The 13,525-nt window shown below is 37.0% G+C and overlaps 1 long non-coding RNA gene and 1 other non-coding gene across 2 annotated transcripts in view; both read left to right on the forward strand.

Moving 5' to 3' along the window:
* The window catches only part of LOC123925112, a 250,482-nt gene that overhangs the window by 79,616 nt on the left and 157,341 nt on the right, over positions 1 to 13,525 (forward strand). The gene's annotated exons all lie outside the window — the stretch shown is intronic.
* LOC123925327 lies at positions 8,202 to 8,343 on the forward strand. The gene has a single exon (XR_006814948.1). It is a non-coding gene; the product is annotated as a U4 spliceosomal RNA (small nuclear RNA).

Below are 13,525 nucleotides of genomic sequence, written 5' to 3' on the forward strand. Positions count from 1 at the left end.
GTAACCCTTGAACTAAGTTATGCAGAAGTTGAAATATGTAGAATATTACTTAGTAATTTCACCTGCATTTTCTGGGTTCCTATCAGAGATTTGCTGAAAAATGTTAGAGGAACATAGGGTTCTGCTGGCCCAGATAATGCTATTTTGTTCATGGGCACAAGCAACTATGTGATGTTGGTGCAAAGCTGGTGAGGAAGAGACTTTCATGCATTTTAGAATAAATGTGCCTCTTCCTCTGGAAAGATATGGTCTTATGTCAAGGATTACGGCTTGTTAGGGGGCACACAGGCTGCCCTTAGCCTCAGCTCATCCCCTTTGCTGGGCCCTTTTGTGCAATGAACAATTTTCACAATCCTATGTGACTGCACTTGAAAAATGCAACTTGAGTAAATGTAAAACAAGCAGAAGATGAAGGGCAAGGTTTATGTCATGAAAGCTAACAACGCATATGTCCTTGGACAGAACTAAATTCTAATAAAAAATCTTTTCCAAGCCAATTACTAAAAACTTATTAAATGTTCATCAAGGCTTATAGTAAACAAGATGTTAGAAATATGTATTTCAGTAGGAAGTGAGAGTGAAATTATCGGAGTAAGTAAAGGTAGATGGAGTATAGAACAATGCTGGGCAAACTTTTTTTTTTTTCCCCCTTTTTATTTATTTTTTCAGCGTAACAGTATTCATTCTTTTTGCACAACACCCAGTGCTCCATGCAAAACGTGCCCTCCCCATCACCCACCACCTGTTCCCCCAACCTCCCACCCCTGACCCTTCAAAACCCTCAGGTTGTTTTTCAGAGTCCATAGTCTCTTATGGTTCTGGGCAAACTTTTTGTTAAAGTGCCAGGTAACAAATAGTTTAGGCTTTGTGGACCAGATAGCATCTCGTGTGACTTTATTTTTAACTTTCTTTTAATTAATTTTTAAAAAGATTTATTTATTTATTTGAGCGAGAGAGCATGCACAGTGGGGAGGGGCAGAGGGAGGGAGACTTGAGCAGACTCTTTGCTGAGCACAGAGCCTGAATGGGCTCTATCTCATGACCCTGAGATCACAGCCTGAGCCGAAACCAAGAGTCTGACCAACTGTGCCACGCAGGTGCTCCAATTAATCTTTTTTTAATTGAAGGATAGCTGACACACTTATTACATTAGTTCTGTTGCAGCTATTAAATTCTACTCAAAAGCAGTGATAGAAAATATGTAAATGAATGGGCTTGGCTGTATTCCAATAAAACCTTATTTATGAAAATAGGCATGGGGGAGTGGATGATGGTATAATTTGCAAATTTTTGGTAGAGAGTATTAAGAAAAATGTTCATTGAGGCATATGTTTGGTGTGAATCTGATGTTGATACAGAAAGAGCTCTAAATCTGATTAAGAAGTAAATCATCAGACAGATACATTCTATGTAGGTTGGAAATAGCCTTTTGAAAACCAATTTTAGTTTATAGATCTACAAACACCAAAATTGGTAATTTTATTTGTCTGGCACTTATTTCTCTGTTAAGTTTCCTGTAATGTATACATTTGAAAGATTAAAAGCTGGTCTAGTAGCCTGTATATTTCACATAAAATATCACATAAATGTAATATGGATCTTTACACTTTAATGTTATACTTTTTAATCTTCTTTTGCAGTGTTCAACTTAATAGATATGTTATATTAATTTCTGGATCAACATGAATTTAATTCCTCTTCTTTCATAGCAGCTAGCTGATATCAGGACTGATCTTTGTTGAGGCTGGCCTTACTAATAGAATTCAGCTGGTTTGCTCAGATAAGTAATTTTTTGAGGGGGAGCACTCATTGTAAACAAAATGCTTGAAAAGATATGAGGAAGAGCAACAATTAGGCTATAAAAAACAAACTTTATCTTTTTCTATGGAAAAAAATTTCAGGGTCTTAGCATTTTACTTATGTCTTAAGCATCTGACTGTGTGAAACCCTCAACTCTTAAAATGGATCAATCTTGAAAAGATCCATATATTCTTTTTTGTCATGTCTGCTCTCAAGGTGAGTATAGACTGTTCCAGTAAAGTTTTTATAAAAAGTATGTAGAATAAGTGAGAGCTGATGGTTTACTGGGCAACTGAACATCTGGGCCTTAATGTTTCGTGCAGGGAGCAGAATTCCTTTGGCCACACCAGCCCTCTAGCATTGTTTATTGTAGTCTGTAACCTCCCCTTTCACCAAAGCAGGCAAATTTATGGAGGAGTTCACACAGCTGTTCTGGGTTCTGAAGGCAGCTAAGGCCAGCTGGAAATCACTTTATTCATTGGAATACACTTTATTTTGTAAGATTTTTTTATTCCAGTGAAAACTAGGAGTTAAGAGGCCTCAGGGTTTAGATTTGAATGTCATTTGTCATGACCAGAAGGATATTAAACAAGTAGGATCTAGTAGGATCAGACCTCAATGAAAATAAACTTCTCACCTCCATATCACATTGATGAAAAGAAAACTCAGAGTTACAGTTTTTTTTTTTTTTTTAATTCCACTGGCTCTTCTTTGCTAGTTAGTAACATGACTTATTTAAGAATGCATCAAGTACTTTGATATTTGCTTTAACTTACTAATTTTAATACCACTCTAATATACCATGGCATCTTTTAGTTCTAAACTTGCTGCTGACAAATGCACAAACTGTGGACAGGATTAATCTTGTTTATTTACAAAACAAAGTTTCATTTATATCGTGTATTTGGAGTTTGTTTCTGGGCAGGTTAATGTAGGAAGAAAGTGGTACCTTCTTTCTAAGGGCATTTTGAAATTTTATTTAAAAAATACTTTGTGATAAAAAAAATTGATTTGAAGAATGCAGTGGGTGAACTGATTCTGAATCATACTCTGTGTGGAGTTATGTGGATTTTCTGGTACTGGTTTTTGGAGGTGGAGATGATATATTTCTGTGGGGTGGAGTCTATCAATTGCTCTCCTATACTTTTTCTGTCTATGCGTGTGCTCTCTGGAACAAGTCACCTAAAAAGAGTGTGCTATTCAAGGGTCTGGCAGGGATGGACCTAATGAATATTCAGCAACTTGGCTCTACTGATATCCTCACTTTGTTTCAGATGTGATAAGAGAAAAGGGGGAATTCGATGTGTAGTGGGAAAGCTATAATTTCAAAAATTCCTTACTTGAAAGACATTATTCCCAGCAACGTAGAGATTTGTCAGTAACACCACAGAGCATGGGTTCGGGCCTGTGCTTTTATACTCTTGCTTGTTGAAGAATCATCCCATGGCTCCTGGACCTAGAGCTCTGCTGCTTCAAGTAAATCGCTGATTTACATCAGATCCTTAGATTTACAGACTATCAGAACAAGATGCTCCACATGCTATGAAGAATGAGAGGCTATGCATAGAGGTTTGGGTTATTTACTTTGTAGTAGAAATATTCAGTGTATCATGGATTCATGTTTGTTAAGATTTGGGAAAACTTTTGTTAAGATTTCTTCAGCATATTGCTGCTATCCGTTTTTTTCCCCCTTTTGGTTCACCGAAGGTAAATTCCTTTAGGCCCTGTGACTAACTTCCCTAGATCCAGAGATTATCTAATGAATTCTTTAGAAAATTGTGGAACAAAATTAATTCAAGACTTACTGAGTGACTAATGTAATCATATCTCTGGGGAAAGAAGCTGGCTCCTAATTTACTGGTTAGTTGCAAAAAATTCTGGCAATGAACTGAAACAAGGATAAACATTTATTATTAAGAAAAAAAAATCAGGGGCCCTTGATGTCCATATAAGACATAGACAACCTCAGTTTTAAATTTTCTTCCAAAAACATACATTTCTTCCTTCGCCATCAACATTTATCTGTTGGTAAAATTCATCGTGTGCATTTATGAAACTCTGATTTATAAAAGTGTAAAAGCTTTTTTTTTTTTTTTTTAAGATTTTATTTATTTGACAGAGAGAAATCACAAGAGAGGCAGGCAGAGAGAGAGGAAGGAAAGCAGGCTCTCCGCTGAGCAGAGAGCCCGATGCAGGACTTGATCCCAGGATCCCGAGATCATGACCTGAGCCGAAGGCAGCGGCTTAACCCACTGAGCCACCCAGGCGCCCCGAAGTGTAAAAGCTTTTAATGGTTTCTTTTTGGAGGAGTAACTGTGGAAGGAATGTTTGCTTAGAGCACAAGCTGGGAAAACATATGTAACCACGAAGAGTATTATTGGAAGAAAAGAAAAAGGAACTTCACCTGGTTCATTTCAAACATTGGTGCACCAGATTCAATCTGTTCCAGATGGTATTTTAAATTGTCATAGGATATTTTCCATCAGACATTTTTGTATTTAGATAAAGCTTCAAATGTTTTAAAAGAGCAGAGAGATGGTGTGGGAAAAAAATGAGAAACATCTTCACTCTGTTTCTATATCCTAAATGATCAAAACTCATAGTCCTGGGCAGAATTTTGTTCTTTTTTTTTTCTTTTTAAGATTTTATTTGTTTACTAGACAGTCAGAGATCACAAGGCAGAGAGGCAGGCAGAGAGAACGAGGGGAAGCAGGCTCCCCACTGAGCAGAGAGCCTAACGTGGGGCTCAATCCCAAGACCCTGGGATCATGACCTGAGCCGAAGGCAGAGGCTTTAACCCACTGAGCCACCCAGGCGCCCCAGAATTTTGTTCTGTTTTGTTTTTGTTTTTAATTGATGGATAGTTCTGACATACAGTCACGTTAGTTGCAGGTGTACAACATAGTGATAAGACAAGTTTATAGATTATTCTGTGCTCAAAAGTGTAGCTACTCTCTGTTACCATCCAATGTTATTACAATACCAGTGACAATATTCCCTGTACCGTGCCTTTTCTCCTCTTGGCTTATTCATTTCATAACTGGAAGCCGGTCTCTCCCACTCTTATTCATACATATTGCCTATCCTTCCATCCTCTTCCCTCTGGAAATTGTCTATTTTTGTTTTTGGTGTATTTGTTTGTTTATTCATTTTGTTTATAGATTCAACATATAAGTGAAATTATATGACATTTGTCTTTCTCCTTCTGACTTATTTCACTTAGCATAATACCTTCTATATTGATCCATGTTTTTGGAAGTGTCAAGATTTCATCCCTTTTTATGGTTGAGTAATATACTGTTGTCTACATATACCACTTTTTTTTTTTTTCTTATTTGACAGACAGAGATCACAAGTAGGCAGAGAGGCAGGCAGAGAGAGAGAGAGAGGGAAGCAGGCTTCCCACGGAGCAGAGAGCCTGATGTGGGGCTTGATCCCAGGACAGTGGGATAATGACCTGAGCCGAAGGTAGAGGCTTTAACCCACTGAGCCACCCAGGCACCCCATATACCACTTCTTTATCCATTAACCTATCAATGGACACTTGGGTTGCTTCCATGTCTTGGCTATTTTAAATAATGCTGCAGTACATATGGGGGTACATATATTTTTTTGAATTAGTATTACCCAGTTTCCTTGGGTAAATACCCGCTAATGATATTGCTGGCTCATATGATATTTCTATTTTAAATTTTTTGAGGAATCTCCGTACTGTTTTCCACAGAGGCTGCATCAATTTATATTACATTCCTAACAGGGCATGAGGGTTCCTTTTTCTCCACGTCCTTTCCAATACTTGTTATTCTTGTCTTTTTGATTCTAACCATTCTGACTGATGTGAGTTTATAGATATCTCATTGTGGTTTCGATTTGCATTTCTCTGACGATTAGTGATGTTGAGCGTCTATTCATGTGTTGGCCGTCTGTATGTCTTCTTTGGCAAAGTGTCTATTAAGGATCTCTGCCCATTTAAAAAAATCAGATTACTTGCTTTTTTTTTTCTTTCTGTTGAGTTACAGGAGTTCTTTATATATTAGTATACTAACCCTTTATTGGATATATCATTTGCAAATATCTTCTTTAATTTAGTAGGTCGCCTTTTCATTTTGTTACTGGTTTCCTTTACTCTGTGAAAGCTTTTTACTTTGGTGTAGACCCATTTGTGTCTTCAGATTTTTTCCATGCTATTTTATAGTTTTTAGTGTACAGGTCTTTCACCTTCTTGGTTAAATTTATTCCTAGATACTTTATTATTTTTTGATGTAGTTGTAAGTGGGATTGTTTTCTTAATTTGTCCTTCTGATAGTTATTAGTATATAGAAACACAACTGATTTTTGTATGTTGATTTTGTATCCTGAAACTTCACTGAATTCAACTGTTAGTTTTAACAATTCTTTGGTTGAGTCTTTAGAGTTTTCATTATATTATCATGTCATATGCAAATAGTGACATTTTTACAGTTTCTTTCTGTTTTGAATTTCTTACTATTTTTTTTTCCTTGCCTAATTGCTCTGGTTAGGACTTCCAGCCAATTTTGTTCTTCATTTTAGTAATTTGACTCATCTCAAGTGCTCTTTTCTTTTTTGAGTTTTTGTTTAGAACATATTCCCTTGTTTCTTCATTTTTCTTGCCTGTGTATGTTGGCTTTTATGCATTAGATAAAGCAGCCACCTCTCCCATTCTTGAAGGAGTAGCATCCTGTAGGAGCTGAATCTTATCATTTAACCTTGCCCTGCCTGGCAGTTATCTCTCAAATCTTTGTGATTATCTAAGTAGCCTACTTTGTTCTTAGTTGCTCCCAGTAGTTGAGGGTGTGCCAACAGTTCCAAAGGGGGAAGATCTCAATCAGCACCTAGCTGCGGGCTGATTGGAATCTAGACTCTAGGCCCTAGCTTTTAAAGTGCAAATATACCTGTTTCAGGGAGGATTGGAAGATGGTCATTTCTATCTGCTCCCTCTGCACTGAGCTCTGACAGGATAGACAGAACTGTTTTCTGTTTGCTACCATCCCTTCAAATGCCCAAACACAAGCTCTGCTGGCCACCAGAGCCAAGTTGTGCAGGGATGTTTCCTCTTGGTGGCAGCCAAAAAAGCTGGGATACCAGACATGTGTACTAGTGTCTGCATTTTAATGCAAATATATGCCAAGAAAGATTATAAAATTTCTTCTTTATCCTCTCCCCATTCTCCTCCTGTTACTACTATTTACATGTTAGTGTGTATCTTTTTAGTCCTTAACACAAAGAAACATTAAACAAAAATAAATGTGCTTTGACTTCCAATTCCACTCTCTTTTCATTTCACTAATATCAGTCTCTTCTTTTTTTTCCAAAAACAATAATTACCATCTTTTTAAGATAAACATGTTGGTCTAATATCTAGAGTAAATACAGCCCTTGGTATACAGAAATTGATTTTGAGTTTCAAATATCTCAACTTGCTAGACTATTCATGTAAAACTCTCACTACAATTCCTGTTCTGGGGTCTTGTAAAATACTGTACTGAGTTGAGTGGTGGTCTCCAAAAGAGTATGTCCATGTCTTAAGTCCTGGAACTTGTGAATGTTATCTTTTTTTTTTTTTTTTTTTTAAAGGGTCTTTGTAGGTATAAATAATTTAAGGATCTTGAGATGAGGAGATCATCCTGGAATAACTGGGTGAGATCTAAATTAAATGACAAGAGGTTTTTTGTTTTGTTTTGTTTTTTAAAAAACAGACACCCAGAGGAGAAGGAACACACAGAGAACAAGGCAATGTGAAGGCAGAGGTAGAGAATGGAGTAGTGTGGCCATAAGCCAAGGAAGCCAAGAGATGCTGGGCACCACTGAAAGGTGCAAGCGGAAAGGAACTATTCTTCCTTTGAGCCTCTAGAGGGAGTGCAGTCCTGCTGACATTTTGATTTTGGATTCATGACTTCCAGAACTGTAAGAGAGTAAATTTCTTGTTTTAGGCCACCTAGTTTATAGTAATTTGTAACAGCAGCTGCAAACTGATATAACAACCAAAATAATATACTCCCATTATCTAGAAATAGAAGAAAATAAAACAATTGACTCATAATGTTACTCTCCAGTAAACAACATCAAGAACTTTTATTGTTATAAAACAATATCCCCCAAATTATAATTCTGATAAGCTTCTATTTGGAGTTTTATAATTACTTGACTATAATACTGAAACTAAAAGATGTATTTCTATATTAATAAGAAAGACTTGTTAAATAGCAATAGCAAAATATCAAATTAACATTAAACTTAAAGATAGACATTTGGAATTGAATTCCACTTAAACGCATAAAATGGAAGCAATTTATTAATGAGATTTATATTTTTAAATGTAATTTATAAAATACTACCTTTAGAATTATAAATCTATCAAGCTTCTATTTAAACTACTATACAGCTTTGCACAGTGGCAGTATCGTAGCCAATGAGGTTTATCCGAGGCGCGATTATTGCTAATTAAACTACTATACAATTTCCTTAACTAAGAGCAGGAAAATAAAAAAATTTCAAAATTATTTTAGAAGGACAAAAAATTGTTGCTGTGTGTTTGTTTGAATTATTTTATTTTATTTATTTTTAAAGATTTTATTTATTTATTTGACAGACAGAGATCACAAGCAGGCAGTGAGGCAGGCAGAGAGAGAGGAAGGGAAGCAGGCTCCGCAGGCAGAGAGAGAGGAAGGGAAGCAGGCTCTGCATGGAGCAGAGAGCCCAATGCGGGGCTTGATCCCTGGACCCTGGGATCATGACCTGAGCCGAAGGCAGAGGCTTTAACCCACTGAGCCACCCAGGCGCCCCTGTTTGAATTATTTTATTGGACTTGTTAAAATCAGTGAATTTACTATAATTACACTATTTATAATATAATATAATGGAAATGACTTGTAAGATTCATATTACAATATCACTATACTAAGAATTATAATTCTATCAGATTTCCATTTAAGCCATTGTATATTTATTTAGCAAATAATGATAAAACTAAAAGAAAAAAAAAATAAAATTACTTCGTATGAGTCACAACAGAACACCTTTTGGTGATCCTGGATCTTTAGAAGTAGGCTTATTCGAAGGCTAGATCAACTCACTTCTATTTTCATGTTATAAGACAAAAGACAAAATATTGTGCTGGGGGAGAGATATTTTTTGTTGACAGTGTGGGATGTGCTGGGATAGGGAAATCATTTGGTGGGGAGGATTCTTGGGAAGGTCCATACTAGCTTTCCAGGGGAGAATAAGGGACATGAGGTCCTCTTCTCAGGAATTGTCCCCTGCCATCTTCTGCAGCATCTTATCTCTGACTGAAGGATGCAATAGAGGAAGAGAATCTGGGCCAGCTATGTCCCATTCGGGTAGGAGCAGTGAATCAGGCATATTTAAATGACCAGGACTACCTGTGGTGTCATTTTTACTGGATTCTATTTCTGAGGATGGGCCTCTATGTTATCAAATGAAGGTATAGTAAAACTTAGAAGTTCTGATGGTTCTGAGAATAGGGAGCATCAGGAAAAGTTCTGCGTTGCACTTGTAGAGGAATGATTGATCCAAGATAGAGTTGGCCTGATGGAAAGATCCTTTTCCTGTGGTTCTGCTCCCATGGGGATAATGTCCCTGGATCACTGAACCGTCCCAGCCATATTAGTTTGTTATGGTTGCCTAAACAAAGTACTCCCATTGTGTGGTTTAAACAATACAAATGTATTTTTCTCATAGTTTTTGAGGCTAGAAGTCCGAGATCAAGGTATTATCATGTTCAGATTCTTTTGAGATTCCCTTCTTGGCTTGAGTATGACTGCCTTCACATTGTTTTTCTCATTGTTTTTCTTCTCTACATGTGTGCCCCTTGGTGTCTCTTTCTGTGTGAGTTTTTTATAAGGACATCGGTCAGATTGGATTGGTGGCTTTATTTAACTTAATCACCTCTATAAAGGCCTACTTCCAATACAGTCATGTTCTAAGGGACTGGGGTTTAGGAATTCAACATGTAATTTGGGGGCAATATAATTCAGGCCATAATACCCACCTAATGGCTTTGATGATCTGGTAATCCAGGGAGTCGTATGAATCCTGATTCATGGTGACACTGTTTTTCAATTCTACTCAGCAGCAAGATTCAAGATAAGCAATTTTGTTCTGGGGATCAGGGCTGGCCAATATAGCAGATGCTGTATTGCCTTGCTTAGATTCTGGAGGCCTTCAGTACTGTATTTTCCGCTGACTTCAACTGCCAATACTAGATGAGGGGTCTCCATGCTATAAAAAGCTTTGAGTATGGCAGGTTGGACATGCTGAGGAATTAATAACTCCTAGGAGCTGCTTTCAACTAATGACAGAGAAATAGGTATGTAAATATTTCAGCTTCTTTGGCCTTAAAGTGGGATAATTCTGATACATGTATTTTTATCATTTTCCAAATATTCCCCAAATGATTAAACTCCATTTACTCACTGTGATATTTAGTTTGATAATGTGTCCTTCATTGACTGTCTTATTTTCCCTATCTCAAATTCTCCCCCACCCCTTGCTTACTGCAACTCCTGAATGAATATTTTCCTTGAGTCTGCTTGTGGATGGTGGAGAGTCCCCAAATAAGGAAATTTTTACCAGAAGTTGTTCTACAAGGCAGATGTTCAAGATGGGTTCTGGAATAAGATGTCTTAACATTGAGATTACATGAAAGGCTCCATTGCTAGTTTTAGGTAGGGTAGACTTAAACTCTGGCATGTTGTAGCATTACAATCACTAAGACCGTTATTGTGGAGACTTGGGATGGAATGAGGGGCAGGGTGATGCACTCACTGTCTTATGCAGTACCTTTGGAATTTGAGATATGGTGATATGGTAATTATTAGGACTATGGATTTTAGTCACTTGCTGTTAAATAGGCATTGATATGCTGAAAAAAACAAAAAACAAACAAACAAAAAACATTAGCTGGTCATGAACCATGGGTATTGTGTGAAAGTTAGAAAATCTCTTTGACACTATGTAAGGAAGCTCTCATTTTCTAAAGCCAGAGGATAGACTGTATTGAAAATTAGGCCCAGGATTCTGATTCTCCTATATTAGAATTATAAAGAAGGCTGAATAACAGCTCCGGCAAATCTCTTTCTAAAATTAGGAACCCACAAAGAGTGGGATCATGATATTTAGAATAGACCGACTTGAGAATATTGAACTTCTTTATGATCTTCATAAATTTTTGGACTTGAAGAAGTAGCCTAGTGATTTTCTCTTTAAGATATCCTTGAACTCCTGGTCCTGCAGAAGTTACTTACTCTTGTTAGAAGAGGATAGCAGTTACTTCCACTCCCAATTCTGCCTTGCCTGGACATCATGCAGAGTCCTCAACTGGGGTAGATGTTTCACAAGATAATATGCTTGCAAATGTATTTACCTCAAGATTTGCTCAGAGTGCCCCTAAAATATATAAGCTAATAACTAGTCTCAACTTCAGCATGACCCAACTGGGGAAGGACTATTGACTGAGAAGGTATTCACCAGATGAGCCTGGCTAAAAATATGTTATCAGAAAAATGTGCCTAGAAATTAGTCTTGAGAATGCTGCACCAGGATTTAAAATATATGTCTGGATAAGGGAGAGTTTACTGATATGAATGTTCTCACATGGCTCAGGATTTAGCATCCTGGCAAGGACACCAGGAATCAGTTATAATCTTCTATTTGGATAACAGAGATTCTAGAACTGCTTTGGCAAAGTACTGAAGGAGAAGTCAAGAGACTTAAAGAGGTGGGCATGTTAGCATGGATTTACAGTATTTGCTTTACATTGTTCTGATATGCATGAGTTTCAGTTACCATAGTTCTGTTAAATACCAGTGCTCCAACCACAGATTTCAAATTTCAGTTATCAAGAAATAGAAATGTGAGTAATTGCATAAAGTACACACTTTTCTGCTAGCTCTTCAATGCATAGAGCACTTTGTAGATTAGAGTTGCACATCATGATCACTGTGTCTTTTTTTTTTTCAAAATCTGTACATAAGTGGTCACTGAACATCTGTTATTCAGTTTACACAGAGATGGCAAATGTATATAGTTGTGTTATCTCTTTATGTCCCAGTGGGAAAGCCATGTAACATTTTATAAAAATGGATAATTGAAAGAGGGAATTGGCCACCACAAAGTACAGGAAAGAAACTAAATGATAAAGCAAGAAGTGAAATTCTAATTGAATGTAAGTGGGGTTATAGAAGAAATAGCTGACTATGGGAATATTGACACTGCTGCTATTAGAGATTTCAGACTTGTCATGATAAATGCTGAGTATTGTACAGAATTGATGAGACACTTTATATTGTACACCTGAAATGAATGTAACACTGTATCTTAACTACACTGGATTTAAATAAAAACAATTAAAAAGAGAGAGATTCTGGTTGTGCAACCAGAGGAACTTAGTGAAGGCAAATTCACTGACATAAATGAGAAAAGTGGTCATGACAAAAAAGATGAAAATATCTCCAAGAAAGTGATGCTAATGGAAATCCTTATTGTCATGGAATTCTTAGGGACACTCCTCTGTGTTAAGAGTGGAAAGGATAAGATGCTAGAAGCTGATTCAAATTTAGGAAGTAATATGACAATTTGCCAAAGCATAAAAAGATACTTGATCCATATCATTAGCTATAGGACAGAAAAAGACAACCACTGTTCAAACTACTCTTGATAGTTTTTATTTCATTTCTACAAAGAAGTAAAACACTTAAATTCTCAATTTTTTTAGTAGGGACAAGATAGAGGGGCACCCATAAGGTTATTGTTGTACCTCTTTATGTAAAGATCAAGAGCAGGTGTTCCAAATGTTCATGTCACATGCCAACAACAACAGACAGACAAACAAACAAGCAAAAAAATTATGATCTCTTATCCAGTTTCCAGATCTGAAGCTGTTCTTGCACTCAACATTGATTGAAGGGAATGATGAGTTGTCTTAATAAAGAATTTGCAGTGTCTCAATAAGCATGGACCTTAATAATTTCCCAAATCTTTTCCTAAAGAGTTTGATGGCCATTTACTGGGGCAATTATATACTAGTAAAAGGAAAACATCCATATATTTCCAGGGCTGGTGGATGCAGTGTCTGGGGTGACACTGATACCCCTTTAAAGAAGGATGTATGGAATTCAGGTCTGTTCCAGGTTGAATTATGTCCTCCAAAGAAGACATTTTGGAGTCCTAACCCTCTGTACTTTAGAATGTGACCTTATATGGTGATAGGGCCTTTGCAGAATTGACTAGTGTCTTTATAAAAAGGGGTTTTGGATGCAGAGTCACACAGGGAGAAGAAGATGACTGCAAGCCAAGGAGAAAGGTTTGAAACAGATATTTTCTTCATAGCCCTCAGAAGAAACCAAGTCTGCTGACCATGGTCATGATCATGATCATGAATTTCTAGCCTCCAGAACTATGAGACAATACATTTGTGTAGTTTAAGTCACCCAGATTGTGGTACTTTGCTATGACAACTCTGGCAAACTAATGCAAACTCATAAATGAAGTTATAAATGGAGTCCTGATCTGAGTCTACTCACAGTGAGTACAAAGGCTTCTGTGGTCATACTCATGATGAACCTATTTAGTAGCTCCTAGAACCCTTGCATTGGTTACCTGATCCATAGAATGAAAGCAACCGTGATAGGAAAGGCCAAGTGGAAGCCGTTGAACTTTCTTCACTTTCCTCCCAACCAAGATAGGA

Source organism: Meles meles, chromosome 14 (genome assembly GCF_922984935.1).
Source record: "Meles meles chromosome 14, mMelMel3.1 paternal haplotype, whole genome shotgun sequence".
NCBI lineage: Eukaryota > Metazoa > Chordata > Mammalia > Carnivora > Mustelidae > Meles > Meles meles.